Source organism: Bufo gargarizans, chromosome 1 (genome assembly GCF_014858855.1).
Source record: "Bufo gargarizans isolate SCDJY-AF-19 chromosome 1, ASM1485885v1, whole genome shotgun sequence".
NCBI lineage: Eukaryota > Metazoa > Chordata > Amphibia > Anura > Bufonidae > Bufo > Bufo gargarizans.
In genome coordinates, this window is record NC_058080.1 from 377,549,783 (window position 1) to 377,564,273 (window position 14,491).

The 14,491-nt window shown below is 39.8% G+C and overlaps 1 protein-coding gene across 1 annotated transcript in view; it reads right to left on the reverse strand.

Annotated features, from left to right (window-relative positions):
* The window catches only part of LOC122931072 (lysophosphatidic acid receptor 1-B-like), a 154,220-nt gene that overhangs the window by 105,003 nt on the left and 34,726 nt on the right, over positions 1–14,491 (reverse strand). The window contains exon 2 of the mRNA XM_044284990.1: positions 5,733–5,800. The gene's annotated coding sequence lies outside the window, so the exon portion shown is untranslated. The remainder of the gene's footprint in view (positions 1–5,732; positions 5,801–14,491) is intronic.

The following is a 14,491-nucleotide window of genomic DNA, read 5'->3' on the forward strand; positions in this document are numbered from 1 at the left end:
AAGTACATTGAAATCCCTTTAATCCAGCATCTGATAATCCAGCACTTGTGACCCAAAATATAAGAAGATCAAATGTACCCTTTATATACATTTATATAACTGTCTGATCAGGTCCCATGATTGCAGCATCTAAGGGGTTCCCTCAAGAAGAAGTAATGGTATTTTAGTTAGCTTATCCCACTACTACGTGATAGGTAAGGCTACTTTTACAAATGCATTAAAGCAGGGATGGCCAACCTGAGGCTCTCCAGCTGTTGCAAAACTACAACTCCCAGCATGCCCAGACTGCCTACAGGCATCAGCCTACAGCAAAGCATGGTGGGAGTTGTAGTTTTACAACAGCTGGAGAGCCACAGGTTGGCCAGCCCTGCATTAAAGCAATCCAGGAGAAGAACAGCCTGACGGAGTTCATCATATCCGGCATAACTGGATAGGACCGCAGCACCGGCAGACCCTATTTATTATAATGGAACCTGTCGGGAATCTGGCTAGTTTCTGGCATGAGTTCCAGGATTCGGACGGACAGAAAACAGGGTTTTGCACTCATGCCGGAAACAGACCACATCCCCGACAGACACATCCTGGTGTCATTGGATCCTCTTTCATCTTTCTTGTCTTTTAATCTGAAAAATGACTGACAACTTTTTGGGAAATTTGCCCAATTGATATTTGATTTCTACACAAATTTTGGAAAAATTTGCGTCAAATTCAATTAGAACCAAATCGATTTGGTTACCTCTAATGCCTTTCAAATAATTTTTATCACTCACTGTCCTACACTTACTAATGTTAACATACCTAGATTTTGGGGTGTGGCTTACAGTGAAAGGAGTGTAGCTTTACAGAAAAAGGCGTGGTCTAACATACCTTTGTGCCAAACTTGCACCACAATTCTGTCGCAAAAATCTGTCTCAAAATAAGCCAAGCAATAATTGGCACTACAGACACAGGTATTCGATTGGGAACTTCTGATAAAATCAAGCCTTAATTGCATGCTAATTGCAAAGTAGCCATACAGCAACATTCCAAGAAGATGTGTCATGGGACGCTGAGGCGCTCGCTTTCCTCAGCGCCATTGGCATCCCGTCTCTGTGCAGGAGGGAGGACGCGCTCAGCGTCCTCGTCTCCTAGGTGATAAGGGAAGGGTTGGCCACGCACATCTCCTCCGCGCGGCCGGCGTCCTCAGTTCCCCCGCCAACCAGGGGAGGTCTCAGCACTCAGCTGGGCACTCGGTGCTCAGCTGTATTCACTAGTGTGGGTCTGTGGCGCTGGCCACGTCAAATGACCCCAGCTAGTCAGTATTTAACAATCAGAATTCTGGCCACAGGTTGCCTGTTAATTAGGTTCTTTGCGATTTTGTTACCTGGCATACTTACCTGTTCCTATGTTCTCTGGCGATCCGCTGCCTGCTCCCCGTGTACTGCGCTGCTCTCCTGGTATTCTGACCCCGGCTTCCATCTGACGATTCTTTGCGAACTCCTGTTGTACTTCATTACTCTCCTGGTATTTGACCCCGGCTTCTCCTGACTATTCTCTGCTTTATCCTTTTGTACTGCATTGCTCTCTTGGTATTGACCCGGTCCGTTCACTATCCGTTATTTGTCTTGTCTTTCCTCCCAGCACGTATTCTAAGCTAGGGACTGCCGTCCAGTTGTCCCCTGTCATCAGGACTTGCGAGGCAAGTAGGCAGGGCCAGGGGTGAGGGTGGAGCGCAGTGGTCACTATCCTTCCCCCTGTGTGTAGTGTACGTGACCGTTACAAGATGCTAACACATTTCAAACAAAGTATAATCCTTAGTAATAGCATCAAAAGGTAAAATTAGAGAAAAGTGTCTATTCCTGCACCACATTTATCATCCAGCCTGAGCCACTGCGATAAATCTGGGATATATCTAAGATTGTGCCATCTCTAGAATTAGTAAATCTACACCTACGTTCAGTAATTTTGCTCCATAGTGTTCTGTAGCCAAAAGCTGTCATCTAGCTGCCAGCGCTCTTGGAAATCGTCAGACATCAGTACAGGTGTCTTTTGTAAAGAATAAAGACAGAATTTGTTAGCCCATCATTCCTCAATGGTGAAATAATTCAAAACAATGTCGTAATGTGAATTAATTTGCTTCATGGATGAAATATGTTTGTGAGATAATGATGAGTCATCATCTGAAGCCATTAAGAGGTTATGCAATGTCATGATACTGATGATATATCCTTGGATTGGTCATCAGTATCACATTGGCGGGGGTCTGCTGCTTGCAGAGGTATCAGCGTCCTCTTCCATGAGTATCTGCACGCTGTCTAGATTTTTGGATAATTAGAGATGTTCGTCCCATTCATGTGATGGGAGAGGAAGCTGTAATTACACTGCCCACGGCATACAGGTAAACATTGAAGGGATGCAGCATAATCTTCGTAGCCCCTTCGAACAGCTGATCGTCGGGGTACCGGGACAGACGTAGACCAATTTGTCAGATACCCTAGAACGTGATAACCTGAAATATTTTAATGAAATGTAACATTTTTTTAATGGTAAGCTGGATAGAGTCCAGTACAATACGTGGGAACTGTGAGTCAGAAAAATGTGTAATTATATTATCATATTATTATTATCATTATATTATTCATATTGTGACAATTTTGTGATTGGTAATCATGTCATGTACATTGGGGTGATACACATAAATGAACAATTGAGTGGTATAACTTTAAATGCTGCGGCAGCACTTACTGTGATTAGCGGGCTGCCTGCCTAGGTTACACAGTGACACACTACACCGACTCCTGGCCTGTCACTAAAACCTATCTCTCTGTCAATAAATCTAACCAACTAGCTACTGTCTAACTAAACTCTCTGACACTAAACTAACATAAGATGTATTTTCTCTGTTTGTCAGATGTCCCATCAGAACAATATATAACTGCAGAAAACACATGTATTTCCTGGTTAGGATCTTATATAGTGCCTATGATACATCAGTATAGTCCCTCCTAAATGGCATTATGGGCAACCACGCCAGTCAGACCGCCACACAGGGTCATGTGATCCTCTTTGATAAGTCCTACAGTATTTTCTTCTGATCTGTAGAATGGCAGATGCCATTTTGAGTGATTCATCAGAAATGAATCACAAAAGTTTTGGATTCACTAAAATCTGAATCTTTTGGGAAATTTGTAAAAAAAAAAAGATTCCTTTACAATCAATTCCCTCACCTCTACCTAGCATCTTACCATAATAACAGAACAGAATAGCATTCACTTTCTGCAGGATAGATAATCCAGTAATCCTTGAAATAGCATCTGAAATGTGAGGATCTGGTTTGCATATGAATAGTCCTAACGTTCAAACCGCATTCTTGTCTATTTAGTAGTAGTATATGGTAATGACAACTCCTTGGTTGCCCATTGACCAAGTCTCCCACTGGGCTTGGGAGGCAAGCATAACATTAAGTTCTGTTTTATTCACACATGCAGCTGCAGGAAAAAGTTAATGTACCCTATGGAATTCCCTGGATTTCTGCACTGATTACTAATATGCAGTCTAATTATCTAATTATATAATTACAACACAATCTAATTACGCTAATAGCACACACAGTAAACATCTGTGGTGAATAGCAAAAGAGTGAACCCTTGAATTTAAAGAGGACCTTTCATCTGTTTAGCCCTAGTCTAATTAGGGTCTTACCTTATAGGGCGGCCCCCACTGATGTCATAGCACTTTATTTTTTTCAAAGACCCCCAGTTCGTCCGTTGTTGTCCCCTGTTGATTTTGACACCTTATATTCTTATTAGCCGACTTGGTAATACTAGGCGGAGACTGGAGCGGTTCTCTTCTCCCTGGCTGTGAACGCATCCAATCAGAGCGCACCGCTCATAGCCAGTGCGATGACATTGGTTGGGGCCGCCCTATAAGGCAAGACCCTAATTAGACTAGGGTTAAACAGATGAAGGGTCCTCTTTAATAACCTGTAGATCCTGCTTTAGCAGCAATCACCTTCACTGAACATTTTTTCTAGCTGAAAAGATTTACACAGTGTTGAAAGGGAGTGCTTGACCATTCCTCCCTGTAAATGTGTTTCAGTTCATCAAAATAGGTTGCCTTGCATGCATATCCCACTTTATGCCACAGCATCTCAGTAGGGGTATGGTGAGCCATAACAAAATACTACTTTTTCTCTTGAGTTGATTTACTTGCTCATTGTGTTTTCAGGTGACTGTCTAGTTGCATCACCCAATGTTTCTGCAGCTTGCGGTGATGGCTGCTCTTACATTCTAATGTTTACATACAACATAGAATTAATTGATCACAAAGTGTCCAGGCCCTGAGGCACCCAAGTAGTCCAAAACCATGACCTTTTCTCATTACTTCACAGTTTGGACAAGGTTTTGTTGTTGGTGAGTGCTGTTTCCAAACATAGCATAGTGCATTTTTGCTCAAAAGTTCCATTTTAGTTTCATCTGCCGATTGTGGAACATCTGGTGGTCTTGGGCAAACTTAAGGCAGACCGTTTGGACAGCAGAGACTTAATTTGTGATGTTCATCCATGAATGCCATCATTGTTCAGTGTTTTTTAATGGTGGACACCAGGACTTGGAACTTAAAGTGCCCCTGGAGAAAAAAAAACTAAAAGTGGCCATGTTGTAGGTGGGTACAAACTGACAGAAGACGGGGCAACACACTAGTGCAAAATACTGTCCCAGCAGAGCCAAATACCACAGTGCAGCACAATATATTCCCCCAAAAGCTGTCCTTCTGTTGTGGTCATTAATACCTGCCATTTTCTGTCCTTCTCCAGTTATCTCTGATTAACATATGGAGCAGGGGGATTAGGAAATGAGATGCGGGCCACAGCAATTGAATTCAGAGGGCATGTGTGGTCGCTGGTGAGTACATCAGTTTCTGATTCTCACAGTGCTAATTGCCATAGAGAGCTCATTATCTACCTGGCCTGCGGCAGAAGAAGGCTTGGGCGGCCCCTTGGGCATCGCCTCCCCCCTCGGAAATTTCCCTATATGGTCTATGGCCAATCGGCCCTTGGTGGACACATAAACAGATATTTTTTCAATTTGTAGAGCTTTCTGTAAGTCTTTTGCTGTTACCCTTGGGTTCTTTCTCACCTTTTTCAGGATTACCCTTTGGCGTGATTTTAACAGTATGCCCATTCGTAGGGCGAGTAATAACCCAGATCTTTATCAGTGGTTTTGTAGCATATTCCTGGTCTATGAGTCTGTATAACATGTTTTCCATGGTCTTCTGAAAGTTATTTGCATTAAGGCATAGTTCCCACTAATCAGTCTTTCTTGAGAATAACAGATTTGTCAGTGACCAAGCTTTGTGTGTCTTAATTTAATGGCACCCATAAAACCCAGACTTCCAGTCTCATCTTTTTGACTGAGACACCTTTTTCAGATTTGCTCTTTGAGAAGTCATTAGCACAGAGGTTGATTTAGTTTGGTCCCTGCTCTGTGGATGTTTACTCCATGTGCTCAGTTAAAGACATGCATGACACAACTGCTTGTATGTTATTAGACTAAGGTTCACTTACTTTTTCTTCTGTTTGAATTCCCACATAGGATCTACACAGTGATGACCTCACAGTGACTTAGTAGGATAACACTATACTGTCTGGTGTCTCAGTGGGCAACCATACCTGTATATCTATCAGACCCATGTCATAAAGGCAATGATGTATACATGGCAAAGAATGCCTATACATAATAGGAAGCTTAACTTACATTTAGAGCTGCCACGTTGGTCTTGTATTGATTACCACGGTTCTTTCTAGTGAATTTTAAAGACTGTCCTGAAACATAAAGTTGATAAAGAATTCAATTAGTTTCCATTATTCATCTGTTTGCATCAAAATATACATTTAGTAGTAAAATCCGGATATAGTAATACACTTGCTGGTCAACTTCTTATTAAACGGACACTACCATCAAATTTTTTTATCACATAGTTACAGCCTATATGTGAATATGCTATGTAATTGTTTATTTCTTTCTTTGTATTCTGTTAGCTACATAAGATAAAACAGTACTGTTTTACGCCAACTAGTTTTGTTTTTTTCTTATTGAAACCAGAAAGTTGACACAGCACTATATCTTACAGCTGTTTTCTCTTACTTTTAACACACTGTTGTGCTCAATACTAGTAACATAGTACATAAGGCTGAAAAAAGACATCTGTCCATCCAGTTCGGCCTGTTATCCTGCAAGTTGATCCAGAGGAAGGCAAAAAAACAAAAACTGTGAGGTAGAAGCCAATTTTCCCCAACAATTTTCCCCATACTGAAGCTAAACAAAATCACACAGCTAACTCTATTTCTGTATACATTTACCTTTCACATACTTTAGAAAGGGTATTTTATAAACTCAATATGTATAGAAAACTTTTTAAAAATGTTTTGGCTGTTTTTATTTTTTATTATGGCAGTACTATCTTTTTGAAAAGTAATATTATTGCTGTTAGCTATATTATACTTCTAATCTATTATTTAGCTTACTGCTGCTGTGAGGGAAAGATGTTACCCACAAGTATTACACTAGGTTGTACAATTTGGATAACAATATGATGAAGATGCCCTAACTGATGCTGTAACTCATCCCCTTCCCTCTCAGGTCATAGTGATGGTCTGACCGAGAAAGCTAGGCTCTCTGCCGTGCTAAACTTCCAAACAAAGGCGTAAGTTAAAAGGATTTTCCAAGACTTTAGAACTGATGACCTATCCTCAGGAAAGGTCATCAGTTTTTGAATGGCGTAGGGGGGTGTTGGGATCTAACACCCGGAATCCACTGTTTGAGAAGGCATCAGAGCTCTTGTGCGTTCCACAGCCTTCTCAGTGTGTACCAAGCACAGCACCCTACATTGTATAGCGGCTGTGCTTTGTATCACGCTCAGACCCATTTACTTCTATAGGCCACCGATGAACGTGTAGTCACTGGCCTAAGAAAAGCTGAGATGGCTGTGGCGATACCGTGAGTGCTGCTGCCTTCTCGAACAGCTGATCGGCAGGGTTCCTTCATGTCGGAGCTCCGCCAATCAGATTCTGATGACCTATTCTGAGGAATAGTCAAGCCTTTAAAAAGCCAGAACAGAAAGCAGAATACATGAAGTAACTTAAAAAAAAAAGTTACTGGTTTTGAAAAAAAGACATACAACATAATTACATAGAAAGAAATTATAGGTTGTTAATATGAGAGAAATTTCGTTCACGGTAGAGTCCCTTTAAAGGTGTATTTCCATGTTATAAAGTGATGTATGATCTGTAGTATATGCCATGACTTTATAATAAGTGCGGGTCCGACCTCTGAGACATCATTAAAAACCTATCAATCCTGAGAATGAAGGTGTTGTAGTGCAGCTTTTCCGCTCTGTGGCCCATCCACAGCCTTTCCTTCTGGCTAGGTGCATGTTTGTGCAGGGAATATGTGAAGTGGTCTCTGTGCTGCATTGGTGTGATGGTCCCTTAATTCACCAATCATAAAGTAATGGCATATCCTATGAAATGGGAATATTGTCTCCGTGCTTGGTTGAGCAGGCATTTTCTGTATGTTGAGACAGGACCAGTGTCGGAATGGGTACAGCAGAAGATCGGTGAGCTATTGATGCTAATGTCTGTAAAGCACTGCGGAATATGTCAGCGCTATATATGTGAGTATAATAAATAAACGTTGGTTCTATTATTTTTATGGTTGTCTATCAGCAATTTTATTGGAAAAGTTCCGTATGAGCTGGTTTCTGTACATGGTGCCTATAGGGGAGATTTATGATGAATGACGTTTCCTACGCCAGTTTTGATCTACTGTGTGCCAGATTGAGATGTACCTAATTCATTAAGAAGCAAATTATGTATGCCTCTGGCCCTCCGTGCACCAGAAACTCAAATCTATGCCAGCTAGGGCTTGAACTGTAATTTACGCCAATTCCTGGCATAAATTATTGTAAGTCTGGCAGGTTGTGGGAGGCATTCATGAATCACCCATAGTTTTGTGTGGCGGCTGTTAGCATGTATTGCTATTATAAAGTCCTGTTTATGCTAATCGTTCCAATACATCATGCCATGTCAATATCATCCAGTAATAAATTCTGCCTACCTCCTTATCAGCCTTGTTTTGTTTCCTGCACATCTGCTGCTTTATCTGATATTATTTTATAGCTACATATCTGTAAGCAATTCATTTCATAATATCACAAGTGTGTACTTTATGTCATAATCTAGACACTGAAGAATTGTCAAAGATCTTTCAGTCCCAAATATAAAGATAAATTGCATTAAAAAAAAGTTGTTTCCAATACATTTTTACATTCTTATTACAGCCATGACTGTCGAGGAGATAAGGATAGAAGCGATTACTGTTATTTATGTATTTATTTTAACTACTTCAAGACAGGGAAATTTACCCTACTTCCTGACCAGGCACATTTTTTATTTTATTTTTTGTTTGGTTATGTAAATCTTTTTTTATGCCCTTTTTTGGTGTTAAGTGGGACTTTATGTCATTTTTATTTAGTATTTTTTAGTTTTTATTTTTTATAAAAAGGAAAATGTAAAAAAAGGGAAAATGTTTTTCATATTTTTTATTTGCTTTTTGTAACAGCATAATATACAAGTAAAAGTATTTTTTAAATTATGTCCCCTTTCTAGACATTTAGATTTATGGGTTATGGGTTATGGGGGCAGGGCTAGAAGCTGCAGTGTGGCCTGTGGTGGCGTTTTTTTATAATTTATTCTTATTTTGTCTTTTATTATTATTATTTTTATTTTTTTATTTTATACGTTGTAACATTACTTATTTATTTATTGCTGATTTCTCCTGTAACTGGGGCTGACATAGTAGCTCCAGTTACAAGGGCGATGCAGCCCTCTGAGAGGCTGTACATCAATGTACAACTTCACTACAGAGCTGACCTAGGTCTGCTAAGACCCAGCTGCTCACGCAGACTCCCAGCTCCTGGCAATCACAATGCTGCTTCCTGATCTCTAAACACATTGCTCGTGCAGAGCTGTATATAGAGCAATGGAGAAGGCAGCGACAGTGAAAAGCTATCCCTGCCTTCTCTATGGGGTACTCTGCCGTCACTGACAGTGGGCTCCCCGCTCCCGCAGCTGCATGATTACCGTGCAGCTGCTATCTCTACAAGGACTTTTTAAAACATCCGACCAGAGATATGTGCCGACTGCCCAGACATATAGTCAAGGGTCAAGTGGTTAAGGAGGGATTGGTAGACAACATTGCATGTTTTAACAGCAGTTTTTCATTATGGCTAATTTCAACTTCATCTTGACCAAACATGCATGCTCCATCTCTGGAGTAGGGGGTGATGACCAGCTTCCTGTAGGGTCACATTTGACCGAGAGATAATGTTTTTTATGTGTACTTCAGTTGTACTAATGAACATATTTTCATGACTTTCATTATAATTCAGTGTATTGCTGGCATTGATCATGCCATATTTATAACCAAGGTGTGAATAAAGATAAAAGCCGTGTAAGAGGAAGTGTGGAAATCCAGCCTATTGTTCAGATCTTCCATCTATCAAGAGTGGAATGGCAATGTATCAAAGAGATTCCAAATTCTCATGAATTGTTAGTCACTTGTTTTTTGCTGTTAGCAAATGAAATATTTGCAGTTATACAACATTTGGCATAATCTTATTCTGGCTGGTGACAAAATGATATAGGGGGAGTAGACATGCAGTCTTTTATTTCAGGATGAAAATAAAAGCTAGTTCAGGCCTAGCTCAGCTCCATTGAGCCCCCCACTCTTTCACATATTGTTCAAGCATCTGTGAGTTTTCACACAGTGTTTTGGGGAAAAATTCTACTGAAATGTTTTTTAGGTCCATCTTCAACACGAAAAGGTCCAACTAGCTAATCTTTAAAGGGTTTGTCCAGGCTTTTTAATATTGATGACCTATCTGTCATCTTTATCAGTTTGACAGGGTTACGACATCCGGCACCCAAACCGGTCAGCTGTATGAGCAGACGGCACACGCAGTGTCCACGTGCCGTCTTCCCTCTCTCTTCCTGTCCGCTGCTGCTATGTCTATGGCAAAGCAGCAGTGAGCGGGAAGAGAGAAGGGAGACGGCACGTGTGCACTAGTGATGAGCAGAAGGTGCCTTATTTGATTTTGCGATATTTCGCGTATATTCGTCGAAATCGAATATTCGTCATTATTCTATTTATCGCGAATAATATGCAATTTAATTATTCACGTATTGCAATTTTAACTGTATAAGGCAACTTTCCTATTGGTTGGCTATGGCTATGGCTAACATGTGTATTTTACGAATATTCGCTATATTGGTATATATTCTTGTTTTAGAATATGACGAATATGACGAATATTCTAAAAAACAAAGTTATAGCAATATAGCGAATATTCGTAAAATACACAAATAGACTGTAATTTAGCTAATATAGTGCTGTAATCTTTTTTTTATGGTCTAATTTTTTTGTCTCTTCTGAACTTCAGATTTGGAAAAAATGTACACTATTAAAAAAAATAATACTATAGCACTATATTAGCTAAATTGCTGTCTTTATGTGTATTTTATGAATATTCGCTATATTGCTAAATATTCTTATTTTAGAATATGACGAATATGATGAATATTCTAAAAAACTAAGTTATAGCATACTCCTCCCCGACAAGCGTCCCCGTCACCATGGAAACGCCTGTGTGTTAGAATATACCATTCGTTCCCATGGTGACGGGAAAGCTTGTCTGGGAGGAGTATGCAAACAGCTTTCCAGATTGGGAAAAAAAAGCTAATATTCTAAATAACGAATATATTCCCTATATTGCTATAAATTAGTTTTTTAGAATATTCGTCAATTTTTTTTCCATATGAAAACATGATTCCTTCCTGCTTAAGTTGCTTGTGGGCCAATGACTCATTGACCCACAAGAAAGAAGCAGGGAGGAATCATGTTTTCAAATGTTAAAAAATGATGAATATTCTATATTGCGAATATATAGCACTATATTAGAAATATTCGCAAATAAGTTGTGATATTCGCGATTAATATTCGCTATTCGAATATTCACGCTCAACACTAGTGTGCACTGCAAGCACAGTCTCCTCATACAGCTGATCGGCTTGGGTGCTGGGTGTCAGAACCACGCCAATCTGATATTGATGACCTATCCTGAGGATAGGTCATCAATATTAAAAAGTCAGGACAACCTGTTTAATAATATCAGTCCATAGCAGTATCCCACAATCACCTTGCTAGCGTCTGAGTTGAAGTGGAGCTCTATGCTCCTTATTGATCCAGCCATCGGCCCATCCATCTTGTCCGTCAAGAGTTACTGAAAAATCTGTCTTCAGAAATCTCTATGCCCAGTCCTGACGTTTGAACTTATCTTTCTTGTTCAGCGGTGGTTAGGTTTCAGGCTTCCCTACCTTAGCTATGTCTCTGAGCACTGAACACCTTGTACTTTTAGGCCCCTTTCACACGGGCGAGTATTCCGCGCGGATGCGATGCGTGAGTTGAACGCATTGCACCCGCACTGAATCCCGACCCATTCATTTCTATAGGGCTGTTCACATGAGCGGTGATTTTCACGCATCACAAATCGCAAGCATCCGCAAGCAAGTGCGGATGCGGTGTGATTTTCATGCACGGTTGCTACAGAGACGATCGTGATGGAGACCCGATCATTATTATTTTCCCTTATAACATGGTTATAAGGGAAAATAATAGCATTCTGAATACAGAATGCATAGTACAATAGGGCTGGAGCGGTTAAAAAAAATAAAAATTAACTCACCTTAATACACTTGATCGCGAAGCCGGCATCTCCTTCTGTCTTCATCTTGACTGTGTGGTGGAACAGGACCTGTGGTGACGTCACTCCGGTCATCACATGGTCCATCACATGATCCATCACCATGGTAAAAGATCATGTGATGGATCATGTGATGACAGCTAAGATGAAGACAGAAGGAGATGCCGGCTTCGCGATCAAGTGGATTAAGGTGAGTTAATTTTTTTATATTTTTTTTTAACCCCTCCAGCCCTATTGTACTATGCATTCTGTATTCAGAATGCTATTATTTTCCCTTATGACCATGTTATAAGGGAAAATAATACAATCTACAGAACACCGATCCCAAGAGCGAACTTCTGTGAAGAAGTTCGGGTTTGGGTACCAAACATGCGCAATATTTCTCACGCGAGTGCAAAGCGCATTACAATGTTTTGCACTCGCGCGGAAAAATCGTGCGTGTTCCCGCAACGCACCCGCACATTTTCCCGCAATGCCCGTGTGAAAGAGGCCTTACAGTTCTGGAGTATGAGAGCACTGGAGGATAATGGTTACCTTGTCGCTTAAGGTTTGGCAGTCTTATTTTCTCAACATGTTTCTTCCGACCCTGTTAACTATTTGCAACAAAACATTTAAAGGTTCTGTGATCATGCCCCAATATCTTTGCAATTTCAGGAGGACTGTATCCCTCTGAAAGACTTTTAACAATGTTTGACTTTTCAGAATCTGTTAAATCTTTTTTTGGCCCATTTTGCCAGAAGAAAACAAGGAAAGATGCCTAATAATTATGCACACCTTGATAAAGGATCTTGATCTCCTTAGGCCACACCATCTTAAGTCCAATAAGTATTTAGGTTTATACAGCTTGGAATTGGGAAATATGCATAAAAATTATGACATGGTCAAAATACTCACTGGCCTAATAATCGTACACACAGTGTAAGTCTAAGTCCTTCCTTTATATATCCTATTACTTTTAGATCCACTTCTGACTGTGGCTAAAAAAAATTGTCAAAAATTGCAGTGATGTCTTTAAAAAAAAAAAAAAAAAAATGCTGTGAGTGAGACAACCCTAAACAATGTTATTTTTAGATGTGGGTTTATCATTTTTGCAGCCAATGAGCTTCTTTGGTAGCAGGACCATTTGTTGTTTTTCCAAGCTGTATCTTTTTAACCCTCAAAAGCTTTGGTATTTTTTACTTTATCCGAATCTTCTTTTTCTGTATCCAAAATAATTCTAATTACTAGTGAAATAATACACACATTTAACCAGTTCAAGACCAGGCTAGTTTTCCTCATTTATGACCAGACACACTTTAATGTTTTTTTAGTACATGTGACTTTAAAACCAATAACTGTTCTGTTTGTTTAGTTATTTAAATACTTTTTGACATTTTTTGGTAAAAAATTGAGCTTTATTTGGTGCCATTTTTATTTTAGTAATTTTATTTTAAATTTTTTATGCCCAATGTTAAAAAAGTGGAAAAACGAGCTGGCATTTCAGATTTTTTTTTATTATAATATGAGAAAACCTTTAGAAAATTGTGTTCCCTTTCTGGTATGGCCGTTTTTTTTAAATACTGGATAAATAGGATATGATCACCAGAGTGGGACTAGATGCTGCAGTGTGGACTATTAGTTTCATTCCCTCTTTTTTCTTTAGAATTATTATGCATTTATTTTATTTTATTCTTTATGCCCTCTGTAAGGTCATACAAGACCTTTGAGGACGGTTTAGCATTACATCATTATTATTATTATTATTATTATGCTGAGGTGATCTGTAACTCGGGGGAAATTATTAGCCACAGTTATAGGGCAATACAGTCTCAGGGGCTTTAATGCAAACTAGTTATCACAAGCAGTTTCCTGAAAAAGTTGTCCAGCACTTGGGAATCAAACCATCACTTCTTTATTCCAAACTATGAAAGTTCACTCCAGAGGCATATTATATAACTGTCAACATGTTTCCATCAAGAGATCTTACTTATGACAAGATCGTTGATTGAGTGATGGTTTGATTTCCGAGTGCTGGACAACTTTTTGCAAATTCACTACGTTGCTGGAGTGCTACCCGTGCACCGGGTTACTGTCCTCTGCTGGCTTAGCATGTGTATGTTTACATCTCAAGAAACAGCCTCTGCCTTCCCTATGGGGAATTTGGATGCTACTGACAACCGTCTTTCCATTCCTGCAGCTGTATGATCTCCGTTAAGCTGCAGACTGAATGGCAGTAGTGACAGTAACCCTTGGAAACGAGCAGTGTATAATGCAGTAGAAAAATTTATCGAGCCAGCAAAGGAGGCAATATGGACAATCACAAAATACATTAGTAAGTGCCTTGTATTAACTTTTCAATTTGCTAAAGTGAGACAACCCCTTTAAGACATCATGACATACCTGTACATCATGCAGGTACTGTTTTCAAGCACTGAGACATACAGGTACGTCATTTGGCACCTCTTCAGGGGACAGGGTAGCAGAGCCATGAAATCAGCAACATCGGAGAAGCTTGATACTTGATAACAGGGTGAGAGACCAATGGGGAGGGGGGCAATGGCTAGGAGGATAGATATAGAGACATTAAAAAAATATATAAAAAAAGTTTCTTAATATATAGTACACTGCTTTGGTTCATTGTAACAGATTTGTCAATTTGTCTGTTTTATAGTAAGGGGGATAGCGTCAGAAAGTTGTTACATTGTTGAAAAAAGTA